At 39.3% G+C, this 15,575-nt stretch overlaps 1 protein-coding gene and 1 long non-coding RNA gene across 5 annotated transcripts in view; one reads left to right on the forward strand and one right to left on the reverse strand.

Moving 5' to 3' along the window:
- Positions 1 to 15,575, forward strand: part of sema5ba (sema domain, seven thrombospondin repeats (type 1 and type 1-like), transmembrane domain (TM) and short cytoplasmic domain, (semaphorin) 5Ba) — a 159,053-nt gene that overhangs the window by 39,020 nt on the left and 104,458 nt on the right. The gene's annotated exons all lie outside the window — the stretch shown is intronic.
- The window catches only part of LOC117952574, an 18,298-nt gene continuing 10,531 nt past the window's right edge, over positions 7,809 to 15,575 (reverse strand). The window contains exon 3 of the long non-coding RNA XR_004658456.1: positions 7,809 to 7,820. This is a non-coding gene — a long non-coding RNA (uncharacterized LOC117952574). The remainder of the gene's footprint in view (positions 7,821 to 15,575) is intronic.

Consider the following 15,575-nt stretch of genomic DNA (forward strand, 5'->3'; position numbering starts at 1 on the left):
ATCAAGAAGACTGTAACGAGAAATTGTGTTGTGAGACCACATAGCAATTAAAACAGGATACAAGATGTGTTTTTTTCTAATTACATCACAATGGATTTAATTATAGCTGCATGTTTTGCAAAGAAACAGTGTTGCAGATAGCTTCAGGCTTGATTGTATTTCTTTTGTTCATGACAGGATGTTCCCTTCACTCTCTGGACTGTAATCAGTGTTCGGAGAGACTCTACTGTATGATTTGGGAGCCAAACAGTGGCGCCATTTGGGATAAAAAGAGTTATATCGAGTTTATGAAATGGAACTAACGATCCGCTGCAGCCTTCACATCCACCTGTGTTTGATTCTAACACACAACTCTCTTAAAAGAACAGACATTATTTATATGTAATGATATTTTAAATGATACCTTAATGATGCTAACCACTGAGGAGCTTTGTTCAATGATCTCTCAGAGTGATAATTTAGAGCGCTCATACTTGTCAGTCCACAAAGTTGGGATGTTTTAAAAAAAAAATGTGCATAAAGGAAGTTTTTCTTTATTTTTTCTCAAAAGTTGAACCTCTGACAGATCAAAAGCATTGTACTCCCTGACAGCTTATAGTGCTCCCGCAATCTTTACTCCCCAACACTTCCTCTTCCTCCTTTGCTTTCAGTCTTTGTGAGAACAACAGGGTCTGACAGCCCCAAGCTGAACAGTGTGAAGTTTGTGAAATGGAAATGGCTTTGTGGTTTCTTCTAACTGTCTGACCACTTTATCTCTTATTGTGTGTGTGTGTGTGTGTGTGTGTGTGTGTGTGTGTGAGAGAGAGAGAGAGCGAGAGAGACATTATTTGGATGTAGCTACATGTGTCTAGATTGTGAGATGGACTGCATTTGTCTACAAATCACCACTGACAACTGGTGTTCAGATTTTGCTCTCCCGCCCTGTATGCAAATTACCAAGAATATCACTTCCAAAATGTCTCTCCACAAGCGGCAAAATGTCCCCCCAGGACAGTGCAGGGCATGAGCCATTGTTATAGTAGACAAACTGGTGCCTTGTTTTCCTAGAGGGCCCATTATTACCTGGATAGCCTTTAAGTTGCAGACACAAAAATGCCAGAATCAGTATTGCTAAAATATACAGAAGGATGTCCAATTAAAAAAAAATTGGAAGGATGGTGTTCATCCCGCTAGTAGAAATCAGTAGAATATAGGCCAATGTACATTAAAAGCTGACCTGGTGACTTAATTACATACTGTTTTTTTTGTTTTTTTGTCCCATAGGGGAACCCTTCGGCAGTCATGTTAGCACATAATATAATCTGAAAACTGCTGCCCTGGTTAAAAAAACAGATCTCAACTGGTATTCTGTCTTTAATGGAGTGTAATGGAAATGTCTAAGTTACCCCAAATTTTGGACCGGTAGTGTGTATATCAACTTTCCATATCACTCCTCCACTGCTTCTGTGTTCCAATATTAAAGTATCACTTTAATATTTGAAGCCCAGCTACAAGCTGTGTATTTAAATATAGTTTAATCATAGTTTGTGGACAAGCTGAGAATAAGGCTGGACATTGGAGAAGTGGATTATGCTGTAATAAGTAGATCCAGTATGAAGAAATGTGCACCGTAAGTTTTGACTCTTTGCCAGTGTTTGTTCACATGAAACACAGACCAGCCCCCAGCACAATTTGGCTGATTCAATTCTCAAAGTGTGTTGACTGCAGTCACTGTTGTATTTGTAATCGTCATTAGACCACATGAGATGAATTTTCATGTGATCAGGTACAAGATGTGTCTATGTGTCATGGGCCCTGTCAAATTCAGCAAAAAGTGCCTAACTGACAGGCACGCAAGATCCAAAGGGATGTTATGAATATATTTTTCCTAACTGAATGTTTCTCATGTGGGAGTATGACAACCTGTAATTCTGTCGCAAGCACGTCATTATGTCAAGGGCCATCACTGTGAGGACATTCATTTTCTCTAATGAAGATTATGTAAAATATCACATTATTATCAATGTGAAAGTTAAAGTCACGTTCAAAAGTTAAACATGGCCAGAACATGGCAGTTCCTGCCAAGTAGCATTGATTTTCATTTTATGTCTGAGCAGTTCCATATAAATGTGGAAGTTGTGTGTGTTTGTGTGTGACCTTGTGTCAGTAAAGATGTGTCCTTGAGTGAGAGACCAGAACTATGCTTGACAAAAGAACAACATAGTGTTTGGAATGGATGGGAGACGACCAGCCACAGGTTTAATTTAAAATTTACAGAAGAAGAAATAAGCTCACATGGCAATTAAACTGGAGTGGACAAAACCCAAGATGAACAAGTAAGGCATCCTTGAACACAAAGAACAAATTTATTTCAATAATATAAACAAAAAAATAAATAAAAATGATCTTTTCATTGATGTCACAGTGTGTTGAGCATTTAATGATCAAGCTCAATTCTTTTAGAAAAATCCACCAGGGTCATCTTTTTAAGTAGATAAGTTTAAAGTGATTTTCATTTGGATTGCATGCATCCAGCAGTAGTATGTGTTCTGCTGAGAAGACAGTGTTCACTGCAGTTTGCAGTATACAAGCTCCTCTTGTGACAAGCACAGCTCAGAAAAATGTTTCTGCTAATAGAAAGTGAAGAGAAACATGGAGGTGAAATGCAGATGAGCTGCTGATTATGCACCAGAACCCATCTAAGAAAGTACAGAAAATGGGTCAGATGTTTGTTATTATCATCATATCACAGATCAACCAATTAGTGTAAAGGTGACTGTTATGATTTGGGTCTTTTGTCTTGTCTTATTGATGTAGTCTGTTTTCCGGTCTTACTTTCTTAGCCTGGTTTTCTGTCTTGTCTTGTGATTGCTATTTTTGGTCTTGTCTTGGATATGTTCTGTTTCCTGTTTTACTGTGATCATCTTGTTCTCTGTGCTGTCTTGTTTAGTTTGACTTCCTGCCTTAATTTTCCCGCCCTTGTGATTGTCTGATGTTTTCCCACCTGTTTCCCAGCCCTTGTGTCACCTGCCTCTTGTTACCTCGTTACCCTCTTTATTTAGTCTTTGTGTTTCCCTTGGTTGTTGTCGGATCATTGTAGTGTTCTTTTGTGTCAGGTCTCCCTCGTGTTCCTTGCTGCTGTGTTTCCCGTGTCTCTGGATTTACTTACCTGCTGCTTACCTGTTTAAGACTTTTTTTTGTTCTGATTAAATTTGTACTCTTTCATACTGCTGCAGTCTCCTCACCTTACTGCACTTGGGTCTTAACCTCCGTAAACCTGACAATAAATACAAATTACCCGCACCAACCGCAACAGTGACAGTGTTTTCATTTTCCTGTTGCATCTGTTGCGATGGCATAGCAGAAACAATTGAGAGTCTGAGGGGATTTGTTAAGCAGCATCAAGCTGCTTCCCTCAGGCTGCTGCATCATCGGCAATTCATTTTTCTTTGGACAGCACAGAGACCTGAACACACATGCACACACATACTGTGCTGACCTCACAGAAAGCCACCCACTGCTGGTGATGACATACTCAGTGTCACATACCTGCTGTAGCATCTTATTTTTGAGTGTGTGATTGGAGGCTTTTGAAAACACTTGTTTGCCAGATTCTTGTTTAACTGCCAACAACTAAATTAATGCTTCCAATGAAATTCCTCACTTTGAATAAGAAAAGTGCTCTTGTTTATGTGCATTTGGCAGGTGAGCTTTTATTAAAGTTTTGCAGCCAATCCCCAAGCAGCACAATTGTAGCAGATGATGAATGCACACAGCAGAAATCCAATAAGATGGATTTGGTGGGAACAGCAGCTCTTGCTCGCTCACTCACTCACAGCATCTCTCTTCCTCTATGTCTCTTACTTCCTCAACCTCGCTCCATCACACATGTCCAGCCGCTCATCCACCAGCAGGGTTCCAAATCAGTCTTTTGTTCGTGGCAGATCAATGCTCTGTAATCAACAGTAGAGGCACATTGCTGGTCTTTAATGGGTGCTTCCTAGCTGGCCTGCCTGTCTTACTGAGACTGAAGTGGATTCACTGGAGCAGTCGGTGATCAACAGCGACAAACACATCAGCTGTCTGCTGTTGTCTCCATTGTACGGGACCGCTCAGTGCTGAAAGATTGCAGCCTGCTGGACGGAGCACTTTAAAGGCTTTGAGAAACAGCAACATGACTGCAATAAGCTTGCACATACTCACACAATGTTTGTATTGTAATCCAGTGTTGCTGCCTGACAGTGGGGTGGATTGTGCTGATTTTCTGTACATTTAAACATCTAATGTATTGTGTTAAAAGTTGGAAGTTGGAAAAATATAAAACCATGAATGACTTAATGATACCTCTGTTGCCCTTTAAGGTATTTGACTTGCACAAGTGGGTTTTACTACATGCATATAAAAGCTTAAGACATTTAACAGTAATAAGTCCACATACATTACAAATTAGAAAATAATACAGAACCAATATACAAAACCCTTCAAGCTGTAGTGTATAGGAAGCTCTGGTGCCAAGTAATGTGAGAGATTTGTTACTGTAAGCAGATGGATACTTTAGGTGACAAAAGGTGTGATACCTAATTTAGTTTTCTCCCTTGGACATGATATATCTCCGCCCAGGGGGTAAAACTGTATCTACAGGCAACAAAGGGTCTAAAGGATTTGCTTTGATTGCTTTCATATTGTTACTGGTAGGGGAGCACGCTTATGGCCAAAATGATAATCACGATTATGTTGATCAATATTGAGTTCACAATTAATTCTCACGATTATTTGTTGAATTTACCCAAAACAAATGTTATTGTCTATTTATAGCTGCTTTCAAATCCATATTGTGCTACATTCCTCTTATGTTGAAGTTTAAAGTTGTATGCCCGTTATCTACCGGATGAAATATCAATGGGGATTTCGGTACCTCATTACTGCGCCACTTAAATGTCAGCGCTGCTCTCTGATGCTCCGAAACAGACGTTAGAGGCAACAGAAATATTGCTGAATGTCACGCTAAAAACACTTATAACACGTTACACAGCAGGTAACGTTAACGTTAGCAACAGTAGTAACTGGATTACCAAGGCTAAAATGCTAAAAAACAGAACAATGTCAGAAGTGTGGACCGGCCCTGTCACCGCTGTGTCTCTGTTGCGGGGAGCCATGTGTGAGTGAATGGGGGCGGGGCTGCGTGGAGAGTAAGAGGAAAGATCCAAATACAGGCACCGCTTTACAAAAGAAATGGGTCATGTAACGCATGTAAAAAAAAACAAAGACAGAGCATTCTATTAATGGAATGATGCATTTAAAATATTGCTCGATCACGCAAATTTGATCGTGGGAAGCCAAATTCATGATCGTGATTTAAAATGTACGTTAATTTTGCAGCCCTAGTTACTGTAAAGTTAGATGTCATGTAAGAGGCAGAATAAAAACACTAAGATAACAAGCAAGCAGCCACACCTCATGCGTAATTATTATGATGACAAAATCACTACTTGGTCTTCCAATAAATAAACAATACTAAAACTTCCATTGTCTGCTGTTTTGTTTAACTGTTGCTGAGCTGAAATTTTCATCAAGTACTGCTTCCAGAGATGTGATCAGACACAGCAACAATCTTGGTGCACAATGTTCATGCAAATTGCTTTTTTTCGCATACACACTCAAAACAAATCAAAGCTGTTTCAAAATGTTTGAATTTATCTGCCAGTTGTTTTTCATTTGGCAAACTTCTCTTAAACAGGAAAACAGCTCACTCCGAAACAGCATGTGGAGAGCTTTACAAATGGTCTATGTTGTGTCTGGGGGACCGAAACCCTTAGCCCATTGCTGTCGTCCCGGCCGTGTTACTCATAACATAGACACAGCAGAGACACAAAGAGGTCTTTAAACACTATCCACAAGATTGTCATCAGGCTTTCTGTAATTGATCACTTTGACACAGTTCAGCAGTGTGTCATTTTTGTGAGAGGCCTTGAAAATGTGGCTCTTTTAGATGAACCGTCATCCCTGATAAAGTATTACTGTAGATCAACTTGAGATTGATGCTTAGAAAAGGATGCTGAATTCGTATCAGTGCGGTTGTAGCTTTGTGGTATTAAAAGCCGCTAATGTTTTATGCTTTTACACCATTCATTTTGTATTCTTCCTGTTGAAATGCTAATTTAAACATTTGCTACATCCCTCCTTGAAATTCAGACTCCTGTGTGAGAAGGCGGGCATTTGCATTGATCGGTCATGCACTCAGATCATGCCTTCTACCTCGTTCCCGTGGGGTGTCATGATGTCAATTAAACCTGAGGTCTGCTGTGCTTTAGTGGGCTGGCTCTGTGTAATGGGGTTCCATGCAAAGACACTATCCATAATAGAATTAATAATCAGACACACTTGTGAAAAGGGTTCAGTTAGCATCACCATCTCACTGTGAATTCTTACTGAGCTCTCTCGCCCTTGAAATAAAACATTAGAAGCGACACTGGACCAAACCCAAAGACTGGCTGTAAAACGTAGAGTTCATGGTGCATTTAATTCCAATGAGTTACAATTCTACTGGGCTTCCTAGTGATTAAAGCTGTGTGTTTCGATAGGTAAGGGGAAGCGCAGGGTTGTAGAGTTACACTTTAGATCTATCAGTGAGGAGAGGAAAGGACCTGACAAGGAACAGAAGCGTTTAGTAGTGCTCTTCTTTCTGCTCTGTGCCACAGAAATAGAACAGAGGGAAGATGAGCGATGCTGCTATGGAAGAGAGATATGTGCTTCTTCCAGGAACCTTTAAATATGGATGCAAAAACAAATAAATATGACATTTTCTTTACAACATTTTCTGTAACACCTGATGTCAGGTTTATTACGTCTGTCAAAGAGGTTACGTTTTTGGCTTGGTTTTATCTGTTTGTTGGTTTGTTGAAAAATCTTGCTTCGTAGTACAGACCGCAGGTCAACTGTAGCCCTTCAAACTCAAATTATTTGAGGTCAAATTAGTTTATGACTAAAATACCTATAATAGTTGTATTATATCAATTGATTCTGGTCCCATTTATCTTACTATTTATTAAAACAGACAAACTTTGTCCTGTAGACCAAAAATGATAGGTGAAAAATCTGTGATGTTGCCTTGCTGAGTACAAGACATATATTACAGATGTAAATCAATATTTAAAGATTAGACAAAAAACTATGAACATGACAAATATGTCTTTCCAGCAATGCTGGTGGTATGCTCATACTGTGTTTTATTTAATGGCAATATTTCAAAGATATTGTGATGTTTTCACAACCAACATGAGGTGTATAGATTGCGTTGACATTGTAGATATCCTGGGCAGTGAGCAGGCTGTGAACACAGCTACACTTCACAACTTGAGTTGTGGTTCCTCAAGGGGATGATGATACCTACAGAAGGTGTGTGTGTTTGTGTGTGTGTGCAAGTGTGTTTTTGTGTGTGTCTCTCTGTCTCCACGTCAGCGTTGTAGGTGTGTGTGACTGTGGGTGTTTGTGAAAGGGGTGGTCCTTAATGCCCTCCGCCCAGGGTGAGTGATCAGGGCAGTCTGTGGGATTGAATCTAACCAGGTCTGCCCAAACAGCGGGCTCTGCAGCAGGCTGAGGGCTCTTTTCATTGCCCCCCTGTCTGTCCCCGAGCATGGCAGCTGCTGATGGGATCATGGCTGTGGATCACTACTGTTAATAACACCCCACTCCCCTCCTTTCTCTAATTGGCAAGGGGTATTGCCTGCTTCTCACAAACACTCAGTACTTAATTGCTATGTCAGCACAGGTGAATGCCAATCACCTGTGATGATAGGGCAGGAAAGTGTTGCTTCTTGGGTTCCATCTTTTTTAATATTTTGCTTTATTCTAGCACTGAATTGACAAGTCACTTAACAATTTAAATTCTTTAGTTCCTTCTTCTCAAATTTGAGGATGTGCTGTTTCTGTTTAAAAAAAATACCAATAGGATATTTTTGTTTGTTGGACAAAACAAACAAACATGCCCTACTTGATGTTTGCTCAAGATGGGGGGATTGATTTTAGAAAATTGTCCCCAGCTGAACTACAATTGGAGTTTCCTGTTTTATATGTGACCTGCTGCTTAGGATGATCCTACAATCTCTAAAATGCTAATAGATTAGCCATAAGACAGCAATCTGCCAGGTCTAAGTGTCAGTAATCTTCTTTTGGACATTAAAAAAAACTTGTTTATTTTTTATATGCTGTGATAAAATGTCTGAAAAAATAATAAATGATAAACAAGTTGAATCTAAATTAAATCTTGTATTCTTTAAGCATTCCAAATACTCAACTAAATATCATCACATACACTATGGATATCCTGACAAGGCTGTGATGATTATTATTACAGCCATGCAAGCAGGATTAATACGCAAACACGCATTAGCAGCTGCACCTTGATAATAAGTTGGACAACAGTTTTGTGTGCTTCTGTATATGTGTTTGTGTTGCACACTGTACACACTGCCGCTCAGCGTGTGTCTCTGCAGCTTTGCTCATCATACGAAGTGATATGTTTTGATCCAGGCTCTCTTTGAAGTCGGATGTAATAAATTTGCTCATCAATTACACTGTCTGACTAGGCCTTCTGTGCGTGTTTTGTTTGGTGTCCACTCCAGTTAATTAGAACAGAGCGTGTCGTGCCGTCCTTCAGATAGCAGCTAATAAGTGCGAGCTGTCTGAATCGCTACTTCATAATGCCATGTTTGCTCTCTGAGTGCAAGGAAACAGCATGCAGAATGCAAAGGGTGATCCAGTGAGTGTTGACAATAATAAACAGGCAGTACTCCTGTACTCTGTGGGTCATCTGTGCATGGAGAGGGCGGCCTCACTGTGAGGTCCTAGGTGATACAAGTGAAGAGATTCTTATGCAACTATCTCATGATATCAGCTGTTATCAGCCCAGCCACCATCGCCTTGCCGTGTCTGTAACTCATCACACAGAGACATGTTTAGAGCATTTAGCAGACCAAGCTCGTAGCCAGCGTAGTGGAATGGGAGGCTTTTTATTTTTTTCAAAAAGTGGACCTTTTTGCAGTTTTTCCTTCATTTTGTATTTAATTATGATAATAATAATTCATTTTAATGTCCTTGTCCTCACAGATTTAAAACACAAAGTTAAGATTTGGTCTGGTTTAGAGCATTATTATTATTATTATTAATATTATTATTATTATTATTATTATTATTATTATTGATATTATAGCTTTTATTTAAATAAGGGACCTTTGGTAGTGAGGTGGTGGGGTTCTTTCGAATCACCCAACCCCCCCTCACACACACACACACACACACATACACACACACACACACACTCCCCACCCCCCTACAGGCCTACGGCCCAAACACCACACATTGAAAGATGTGAGAGCATGCCAGGTCCCAGGGGACGGCCAAGAGACCACCAGGGTCTATGAACGAGAGGTTTCAGGCACAATGAGCTTCAGTGTAATTGCTAGAGATTCCCTGATGTGGAATTTCAGGGCCAATGGCAATAAGCAATAATTGTTTTGGTCATTGTTTGTTGTGGTTTATATATTGTGGTTTAATATGATAACAGTTAACCTTACACTTGCAAAGATGTGAAGAGGATAATAAAGGCAAATATTTTGGAATGATCAATTTATTTTTCCACAACCAATACAATTTTATGTAAATCAATATTAGTTTACACACAAAAAGAGTTTCTCTTAAGAAACAGGCAGGCCATGCATGTAATTTGAAGTAATACTTCCAGTGTCCAGATTACCTGGACAGAATTATATTGACATTATATTATCCATCCCTGTTGGTGGACCACGCAACAAGTATGAAAATGGTCTCTGTGGTCCGTCAGGCTGCAACTATTATGATATGTGCAATGTTTATTTTCTTCATCAAAGAATTGGTATATCTATAAAGTATTATTCTGTAAGGACACAAGCCCACTGCAAGCTCAAAGTTGTCATCTTTCAAGAGCTAATTTGGTCTGAAAAACATTTTAAAAAACCCAAACGGATTTAGTCAATATTTAATAATCAGACAAAACCCGCCAATCACAAACTCACACTGAGGAGACTGAAAACTACACATTTTTGGCATTCATATTACTGATAAATTACTTAAAATGACAAATCAGTGATGGCTGATTAATTCAACTGATCAATTAATTGTTTCAGCACTTGTTGCTCAATGTGTGCCTTTAGGAAGTTTATTCAAGTTGAAAAGTTCAGACATTCTGTCCTGGAAAACGTACTAAATTTGAAAAGTACAGGCAGACTCTTCTCTTTTATTTCTTGCTTAAACAATAAAATATAGGTCACCTTTGCAGTCTGCAGTATAGACATCTAACAAGTTCTTATTTTTGAGCAAAGAACACAAGAAGCCTGGATAAAAGGATCACATTGTCTCTTCCAAATCCGCCTTTTCTTTGTGACTTTTGCCTCTCCAATTAACACCCTCCACTCAGAGCATCGGACGCACCTCTTTTGTGGCTGTGTCTTCCTAGAAATGTGTTGGACAGACCTTTTGTTTGAGTAGTTACTCATGTCCCTGCCTTTTTGTTCCCTAATAGCCCATCATCTGTTCACTGTCCCTCTGACACATTGCTCTAAAGGCACTAAAATAAAAGGCCACAAGGGAAAACTGGAAGTGCACAATAACTTATATCAGTATGCTTTGAATACTAAATGATAAATTGTGAAACTAAACTGATTAATCCGTAAAAAAATAGTTTCATTTTAGTAATTTAACAGATTATACCAGTAATTATCTACCTTTTAACCTTATGACCTTTAAAAATGAAGCACTACTTGTGATCCCTCCTTGCATGTTGCCAGTGACAGAGTACTCAAGTCCTGGACTTTGACTCGAGTCCCACTCAAGTCTCTGTTCTCTGGACTTGGGACTTGACTTGGACTTGCGGACTGATGACTTCTATTTGGACTTGAGGATATATAAAATCAGACATGAACATGCATGAAAAAGGACTCAGACGTTTAACACAGATTTCTGGCTCTTACTTTCACTACTCTCGTAACAAAGTAACTGATAGTGCTATATGCAACTGTAGTGCATGATTTGCGGGCTCCCTACTACATATTAACATTTGAAAAATGCAAAGAGATGTGCCCCGGATCGTGAAGTTGGCCTAGACTAGTTTTACATCCAATGCTGGAAAGATTACCGATAAATGTTGTTAAGAAAAAAGTCAGTAAATAAACTCCAATTGTTTGCAATTGTGACAGTGGAATTATTTTGGTTTAATGTTGACCCTCTTAAATAGTATGTGAGCTCTTTAAAGGTGCCATAGTGGAGAAATGGAGGCAGTCTTGGAATTCAACACAGACTCAACCTTGATGACTCGACTTGGACTCAAATACTGGGGACTCGAGACTCGACTCGGACTGGAACACAAGTAATGGTGACCTGACTCGGACTTGGACTTGAAAGTTGGTGACTCGACTACAATACTGCATGTTGCATATTGTTTGTCAATGAGATGTGAGTAGGTCCACTAAAGTGAAAGATCCTCAGAGAGATTCTTTCACTTGAATAATGTTTGGAGGCCAGAGGAGGTGTAATCGTTTTTTTCAAAAGAAACAAACGAAGATGAGACGCATGTCTGAATAATACTTAATTGTGTATGGCAGAGTTTGTCTTGTAACCCCTGGGAAAAGAAAGTTATTCTACAACAATGTTAATAATTGGTTCATTGATTGCCGTTAATCAATCCAGAATTCTAAACATTTCCCTGGTTTTAGCTTCCCAAATCGGTTTTATATCACTGTAAACTGAAAATCTTCATGTTTTGGATTGTTTTTAAGAAAATGTTTGATTCTTAACACGTTGTTTTGAAACTGCTTTTGGTTTTCTTGTGAAGCCCACTGCAAACTGCTCTCCAAAATGCATCTGAGCTCAAGCTGTATAGTGACTCTCTAATTTGAAACCGGTGGCCAAAATTGAACAGTCTCTTACTCCCCAAGCTTCTCTGAACTAGTTGGGTGATTTCAAATCAATACAGGCCCGGGGGCTCCCAGTTCACACAATGAAACCGTATCAGGTAGACACAGAGAGAAATGCAGTCGATAATATCACATTATGGTTTCTGTGTGAATGAAGGTGTGTGAGATTGTGGTAGACAGTGCCAAGTGAAATCATAATAGAGTTTCTGAGGGCCAGACAGAGTGTGTTATTACAGACTGGGGATGTGAAAAGATATATGGTTGGCTGTAACAGGTGTGTGCTTGAAGTGGGAGGCTGAAGTTTGTGTACAGTGGGTACGGAAAGTATTCAGACCCCTTTACATTTTTCACTCTTTGTTTCATTGCAGAAATTTTCCAAAATTCTAAAAATTTATTTTTTATTTCTCATTAATGTACCCTCAGCACTCCATCTTGACAAATGTATTATTATATCACATGGTCATACGTATTAAGACCCTTTGCTCAGTATTGAGTAGAAGCACCCTTTTGAGCTAGTACAGCCATGAGTCTTCTTGGGAATGATGCAACAAGTTTTTCACACCTGGATTTGGGGATTCTCTGTCATTCTTCCTTGCAGATCCTCTCCAGTTCTGTCAGGTTGGATGGTGAACGTAGGTGGACAGCAATTTTCAGATCTCTCCGGAGATGCTCAATTGAGTTTAGGTCAGGGCACTGGCTGGGCCAGTCAAGAATGGTCACAGAGTTGTTTCCGAAGCCATTCCTTTATTATTTTAGCTGTGTGCGTAGGGTCATTGTCTTGTTGGAAGGTGAACCTTCTGCCCAGTCTGAGGTCCTGAGCTGAGGATGAGGTCTTCTTCCAGGATATCTCTGTACTTGGCTGAATACTTTCCGTACACAATATATGTGTGCGTGGGAGCGTGGGTAACACACCAAATGCAGAGTCTGTTGATCATCAATCAAACCATATAATAATACTGCAGTCTGGTTTGCCATTTATTCACTACTAATAACCATCTCCTGCCGAAGCCCATCCCACTTCAATCAAAAAATGCCCCAATCACTCCTGGTCAAATCATACTCTTCTCCTGATTGTTACTGTTACTACAAGTGTCATATAATAATATAACCAGAGAACCACTTTTTACAAGAGACAGAGATTTGTTTGGTTATTTATTTAGTATGCTTCAGCTGAAGGTATACCAACAACTGGCCATTACAATCTTAAAATGATCAATGATAATTGATCATTTTAATTAGGGGCCTTTTGAGACTGGACATGCTGTATCTTTCTGAAAACTAACTGTTGTAATCAGAGCGGGTGTTGCATGATGGACTTTACCAATGGTTCCCAAACTGGGGGTTATTATGGGAGTTATAACAGGAGGGCATGGTTCTGCTGCACTGCCGAACATTGTGAAAGGACGACCAGTTAAATGTGAAGCAGACAATGAAGCTACACCGAATGCCACAACTACCAAAACAAAGACAAGAAAATATGTAGTCGTAGCCACGTTTCTTAGACTGGGTAAACCCAGCCCGATCTGCTGGCATATGGATTTCACCCTGCAGCTCAGGCTGGAAACCTGTATATTATTCTATCATGCTTTAGAATGCTGTTAGAAATTTGCAGGGACCTATCACAAACTGGCCTATCCACCTGGCGTGCTATCGGCGGGTTTAACTGGATGATGATAGAGAAGCGACCAAGCAGCATTCGGTTTTATTCAACATGGCGGCCATCCACACTGTTGCTGGTACGTCACCTGAATCGTTGGTCTGATTGGTTGAAGGACTATCCATTTGGGTACAGAGTAATTTGACCTATGCCCGTTGATCACGGCTCTTATGCAGTAGGAAATACAAAGCAGACTTTCCTGACTAATGTTCAATCTTAAAAGATTGAGTTTGGTCTTGGGATAGCCAGACTACACGTTTCCATCTAAGGAGCTTGATTTGACTGCCAATCTCTCATTCCAATAGTAACTGTTCCGTCTCATTGACTATCCCCCACAGCTGATTGCGGCCCATTGTGTGTTCTGTCTGTCCATCTGTCTCTGCCTAATTTCAATACTGGGCATTAATATCATTAATATTTATAAATTATGTGCTTTTAGCATCTCAGTTTTCAAATATAAAAGCACTTCGCCATTGTGCTAATGCAGAACAAAAGAAGCACAGATTTTCTTCTTACCAGCAAAATAATTGTCAATACGTTATTACTAGTTCTCAATAAAACATTTCATCAATTGACTCATGGTTCATTTTAGGGACTGATTTCTGTAGTTTGAGGAGGCCAATTTACTAAAAAACAGCTGTTAGCCTGCAGCTGCATTGTTAATGCTAACTTAATGTTAATAATCCTAATTAGAAAGAATTAATTATATAGTTTAAGGACATGCCTTGGTAAGCCAAGGGCATTAATTATTGATTCAATGGAACAAATGACAAATTAGTTTTTTTTTTACTTACTTTCCTTACTCAAGTAGAAGTACAGATACTTAAATGTTAAATGTTAAAAGTGTTAAAACATACTCAACACACTACATATTTTTTTATGCAAAGCTACCTGGACCACACATGTTACTTGAGTACAAGTTGAGGAACTTCAGTGGACATGGAAAAAAGGCTCTATACATGCCATTGGTTACATTATTAATGGATGTCTGCCGATAGGCCTAAAACATCACATGTTGAATATGATTAATGTGACTCCAGGTTAATATGATTCCTACTAAGATTTGAATTCAGTTGTGATTCTGTGAGAATTCACAGATCCAGTTTATCTTTTTGAATCTTCCCCTCAACATTTAAATGAATATACATGTATGGGTGTATGCTCAAATATGGCTTTTGGAAAGAAAATAAAGGATAAAATATGAACTACAAAACAGAAATTTATTAAGAAGTTCCCGTACTTTAAGAGTTATGCAGCACATTGGCCAGGAGTCATTCTTAATGCCTAAACATATCTCTCAGATAAGGTCGAGGATGATTGGGAATGTCATGCTGCTTGTCTGCTAAATCTCTGGGATCTCTATTTTCTTCATCTTCAATCATGTCGCTGTCCATACTATGTGCTAATGTTACCGCCCTTTGCTGTGAATGAATGCAGAATGCTGCCGAATATGTCGATCCAATTAGAGTGAACATGGTATTGATGACACGAAAAATAATAAATGCTGATTCTGGTTCCAACTTGGCCCTGGGTGTGTCTGTTAAAACGCCGACAGAGGCAACTTCTCTCTTTTGATGCTTTATTACTATAAAGCAATGTGCAACCTATAGCTAACAGGTGACACTTTTTTCTCTCTTTTTCTTCTCTCTCACTGTTTTCACCGTGTGGCGCGCGCACACCCGTTTGCGGCGTGAGACGTGTCTATGCTATTCTCCGACATGACAACCTTTTGTCCTAAACTAAAGCAACAAGCCAATTTTGTAAAATGTGAGGAGTAGAAAGTACCGATATTTGTGTTAAAATGTAAGGAGTAAAAGTAAAAAGTTGCCACAAAAAAATAGTCAAGTAAAGATATCAGAAAAAATCTACTTGAGTACAGTTACAAAGTATTTTTACTTTTTTACTTACCATTTCTGCATCTCAGTTGACAGTCCCACAGATATGTGAGTATATTAGATTCCTTCCCTCGGGCACCATAATGCCTTGATTCCGGC

The sequence above is a fragment of the Etheostoma cragini genome, chromosome 11, assembly GCF_013103735.1.
Source record: "Etheostoma cragini isolate CJK2018 chromosome 11, CSU_Ecrag_1.0, whole genome shotgun sequence".
NCBI lineage: Eukaryota > Metazoa > Chordata > Actinopteri > Perciformes > Percidae > Etheostoma > Etheostoma cragini.